This window comes from Chrysochloris asiatica, unplaced genomic scaffold (genome assembly GCF_000296735.1).
Source record: "Chrysochloris asiatica unplaced genomic scaffold, ChrAsi1.0 scaffold00554, whole genome shotgun sequence".
Taxonomy (NCBI): Eukaryota; Metazoa; Chordata; class Mammalia; order Afrosoricida; family Chrysochloridae; genus Chrysochloris; species Chrysochloris asiatica.
The window spans coordinates 319,129-324,456 of record NW_006409072.1 but is presented as its reverse complement, the minus strand read 5'-3'; the positions used below and the strand labels follow the sequence as shown (position 1 = coordinate 324,456).

The window sequence follows — 5,328 nt, the reverse complement described above, 5'->3', positions numbered from 1 at the left end:
ACCAGTATAAAGCACTGTGGTCATCTGCCTGGTCTCCAGTTAAAGACACTCCCTCGACACATGCTGGACGTGTAGCCAATGATGGGTAAGGACCAGTGGAATTTCAGTCAACCTAAGACAGAGCCATTGCCTTATGCTGCAATAGGTATCCATGATGGGTAAGACTGAGCATTCACACTGTCCACCTAAGACAGGCAACGTCCCTTAAAATAAATAAATAAGGGGGAGATGTAGGAGGCCATCAAGATTATAACCTAAATGCCACCTTGTAACTAGAATTGGGATAGGTTTTCTTTGATTAATAATAAACTGTCTCTGGGAAAAGGGAACTTAAATTGTGCCAAAACCGTGTGATTCAGTGTTGCTATAACAATACTTATACATATGTAATCATATCCTGGTTGGTATCCTGGTTGGTAATCATATCCTTGTTACTATAGAAAACTTGTAACTAGGCAGAATAATTATGACCTAATGCTAAAAGTCCTATATAAACCACGTTGCTACAATAAACTATGTCACTGGCCATCAGCCTTGTGGCCCTTTTCTGATTTTAATCCTCGCATCTCCTTTGAGTAACCTACGCAGTGGTCTGAGCTAATCTCAGACCCCCACATCTGGCGCCCCACATATTATAATATCAGCAGCTTTCAGATGTTATTTTACATAATTTAAGCAATATTTTAAGTATATCAATGAGTCTTGCTCTTATCATTGCAAAAAGAATTCATTCATAGTTTGTCTATTCTTAGACTTTCAAGATATTTCTAAAGAGATATTAGCAAAGATAAATCTTTCTATATATTTTTTAGATATCAAGAAATTAGTATTTCTGGATGGAAAAATATATATCAATGTACAGACATACTGTGTAATTGTGACATATATTATAGTGATTGTTGATGAGAAATCAATTCAGGTGTTCAATTTTGGAAATAGGAAAGAAGATAAGTTTGAAATATTCTAATGTGTCTTATCACAGTAACAATGTCTCAAATTAATGATCTTATCATTTTCCTGAATAGAATATTCAATTCATAATTCTCCATACAGTCATCTTTATCTGCTTGTTTCCGAAGACTATAGATAATAGGTTTTATCGAGGGAGGTTTTAGAGTGCAGAACATGGAAACAATCACATCTTGAATTGTAGGTGAGTTGGAGGTTGGCTTCATAAACACAGCAGCACCTGAACTGAGAAAGACTGTCACCACAGCATGTGTGGAACACAGGTGGAAAAAAACTTTCTTCATTCTCCAGTGACTGGAAACTTGAGTACAGTAGAAAGTATGCAAATATAAGACAGGGTGATTAAGGAAAAACAACAACCTGCAAACACGACTGAAGAGACATAAATTATAATCTCATTGGTGAAGATATCAGAGCAGGAGAGCTTCAGCAGAGAAGGCATATCACAGAAGAATTGATGGATTATGTTTGATTGACAGAAGGGAAGACAGAATGTGAGGCCTGTGTGGAGTCTTGCACAGACAAGACTGAGTAAGGAGGCCAGAGACATCTGTATACAGACTTGAGGGTTCATAATAACAGGATAGTGGTTGTTGTTGTTGTTGTCAGGTGCCATCGACCCTGAACCGACTCATAGCAACTCCATGTACAGCAGAACGAAACAATGTCCGATCCTGGCAGAGATGTCAGCTTGAGGACTAAGGTGCGCCTGACCCAAGCCATGGTATTTTCAATAACCTCATATGGATGCGAAAGCTGGACAGTGAATAAGGAAGACCGTAGAAGAATTGATGCTTTTGAGTTATGGTGTTGGAGTAGAATATTGAAAGTGCCAAGGGCTGCCAAAAGAACCAATAGACCCGTTTTGGAAGAAGTGCATTCAGAGTGCTCTTTGGAGGCCAAGATGGCCAAACTTTGTCTCTCATACTTTGGATATATTGTCAGGAGGGACCAGTCGCTGGAGAAGGATATCATGTTTGGTAATGTGGAGGGTCAGAGAAAAAGAGTATGACCCCCAGTGAGAGGGATTGGCCAAGTGCAGCATTGACTGATTCAAGTGTGGCAAGAATAGTGACGTTGGCCCTGGATTGGGTAGTGTTTGATTCTGCTATGCATGTTTGCTATGAGTCGGTACCGACTGATGGCACCTAACAACATCAGTAACATAATTACAATACTCTGATTAAAAACAAACCTGTTGGCAATTCAACACTACTGTAAAGGGCTAAGGCAAAGAAATAGGAGAGAACAGTAAATTAATAAATTTGAGACTTAAAAATAAGTATTTTGAGAAGAAGAAACAATAATCATTTCTGGAGTTTCAAAGAGTGCTTGGTTATGGATTTTTAATATATGATAGCATATATTTGAGAGCATAGTACACTCATCTGTGGAAGAGAACAAAGGATGAAGAGTACGATAAATAGGTTGACTTTAAATCTTTATGAATATGTTTCATGGGAAAAAGACAAAACAAATAATTCTTTTAAGATTAGTAAAAGATTAGGATGAAAGACTTTAGGAAAATTTTACATGTACTTTATAAAGTACAATACATTAAGAGACAAAGCAACATTAGTATATTACTTTACCCAATGGGATAAATTACAGGTAATTATAAATTTTTCTATGATGGAGTCCTTCTATTGTGGGATTCCAAAAACTATATAATGAATAATTTCAGATATTTCTAATGGTCAATATAGTACTTAATATGTGAGAAGTCAATACAATTGTATACTATATTAGCTCTGGATTTCTGTGATTTAAACTATCCAAAACCTAGTTCCCTTGAGGTTCTACAGTACTTACATTTTCATTAATCAGTGATGTACTTCCTTTTTCATGATCCAGTGTTTTTATTCTAGAAGTTTATATATTTTCTAATTTGCAGAGTTTCTACAAAATTACAATATGCAATTTAAAATCACGTAAGCTAGTTGCTGCTGTTGTAATAGGACTTTGAGATGTTTTGTACTTTGGTTACCTTGTACCAGGTTTTTGAGGAGCTTCTGGGGAATTGACTTGTTGACTTACAGTACAAGTAAAACTTTTATCATTTGTTTATCCTACACCACCATACAAAGGTCATCTAAATAAATGTACATGGTGCTGGTGGTGGCAATCTGGTAACCAGTCGGTTCTAACTCATAGGGATCCTGTATAGGTTTTGGGGGTCATGGTGTTTATGTGCAATGCAGTTGGTTCCAAATCATAGTGACCCTGTATAGGGTTTCCAAGTTGTAAATAGTTCTGGGAGCAGAAAGCCTTATCTTTTTCCTGTGGAGCAGATGATTGGTTTAAACTACGGACCTTGAGGTTAGCAGCCTGATTCATAACCGCACCATGTAAACAAATGAAACTAAGTGTTAATATGATTCATTTTGTTGATTATCATGTACAGGTTATGAAATAAATAATATAAAACTACAATGTGTTAATAAACATTTTTGAAAAATAGAGAGAAATAAGTTGAAAAATCAAATGTTTAAAGAAGAGAGATCCATAGTCTCTGACAAAGAGATCATCATAGAAAGGAAATATTGAAAGCAAATTTCCAACTGAAATCTTTATCAAAAGTGGACATATAGACAAATAAAAATATTCAACTTGCATATGGAGTGAATATAGATTTTTGAGAGGTCTGGAAAGTAGGTGCCAAAAATCTCCATTAAAATTGTATCTGGCCATTAATTAAGAATAAGTTTTAACATTATAAAATAATTCTCCTACATAAAGATGTACGGTAATGATCTATGTCAGCTCAATCAATCTTGCAGTCATAAATGGCATCCAAAATACACATTTTAACAATAGTAAGGTGTAAGAATTTATGCAAGCATGGGAACACAATTATATTACATACAAGTATGTTAAAAATAAGTTACATAAATATTGAAAATAAAGGCTAAGGTAACTTAACATTATATCCTAAATATAAATACCAATAGATGAAATGAATTTGGAAAAATATGAGAAAACAAACATTTTTTGGCTAATTTTTTTCCACATCTTGATTCTTTATATTTTTAGGATTTTTGCCTCTCTTTACTGTCCAAAGTTCCTAAAGATGCCTAACTCTACCACAGTGACTGAATTTCTACTTACAAGATTTTCTGAGGTGTGGGAACTCTGAATGTTGCACACTGTGCTATTTCTATTGACTTACATGGCAACACTGCTGGGGAACTGTCTCATTGTCACAGTAACTGTCTTTGACCAGAGTCTTCATAATCCCATGTATTTCTTCCTTAGGAACCTGTCTGTCGTGGATATGTGCTACATTTCTGTCACTGTACCCAAGGCATGTACCATTTTTCTCCTTGAGAGCAGGGTAATATCTGTGATTGGCTGTGCAGCTCAGATCTTCCTTGTATTTTTCTTTGGTTTTGTAGAACTACTGTTCCTCACTATCATGGCCCGTGACCGCTATGTGGCTATTTGCCATCCCCTTCATTATCCTGTGATCATGAATCCTCAAGCTTGTGCACAGATGTCTCTTGCCTCTTTGATCAGTGGTGTGGTCTACTCAGGATTCCACACAGGCATCACATTCTGTCTTTCCTTTTGTCAATCAAATGTGGTCCATCAATTTTTCTGTGACCTTCCTTCTCTGTTGAAACTCTCTTGCTCAGACACCTTCATCAATGAGATTATAATTTTTAGCACTTCAGCTGTGCTTGGATGTAGTTGTTTTTTCTTTATTTTGATATCCTATATTTGCATATTTTCTACTGTACTAAGATTTCCAAACAAAGGAGAAAAAGGAAAGGCTTTTTCTACTTGTGTTCCACACATTATAGTGGTGACTGTCTTTCTCAGCTCAGGTGCTACTGTATATATGAAGCCAGTGTCAACTTCACCAACAATTCAGGACATGATCATTTCTGTGTTCTACTCAATAGTCCCTCCTTTCCTAAATCCTATTATCTTCAGTCTTCAGAACAAGCAGATAAAGGAGGCTATCTGGAGAATTATGACTAAAATGCTCTAATCAGGAAAATGATAAGATCATTATGTCAAGATATTGTTACTTTGATTAGACACATTTAGAATACTTCAAAATTAGTTTGCTTGTCTATTTGCAAAATTGGGAGCCTGACTTGTTTTGTCATTAACTGTTGGTGACTTACACAGTACTGAGACATTGTGGCCCTGTGACAACATGGATGAAAATCCAACCTAGGGGCCCTTCTCAGGATAGCGAGCCATGGACCCTGAGGGCCAAAGGAAGTGACCTCCTGATGTCCCGGGTTCATTGATTTTTGCGAACTCACTGGTTGGTTACCTCTGTATAATTTTCTTTGGTCCTAATATTGTTCATTCTATGCTTCTAACTCCAGTAATTGTAGCTTCTGA

The 5,328-nt window shown here is 36.3% G+C and overlaps 2 pseudogenes; one reads left to right on the top strand and one right to left on the bottom strand.

Moving 5' to 3' along the window:
* Positions 1-1,009: 1,009 nt before the first annotated feature.
* LOC102815571 lies at positions 1,010-3,660 on the bottom strand (annotated as a pseudogene).
* Positions 3,661-4,039: 379 nt separating this feature from the next.
* Positions 4,040-4,963, top strand: LOC102815194 (annotated as a pseudogene).
* Positions 4,964-5,328: the final 365 nt, after the last annotated feature.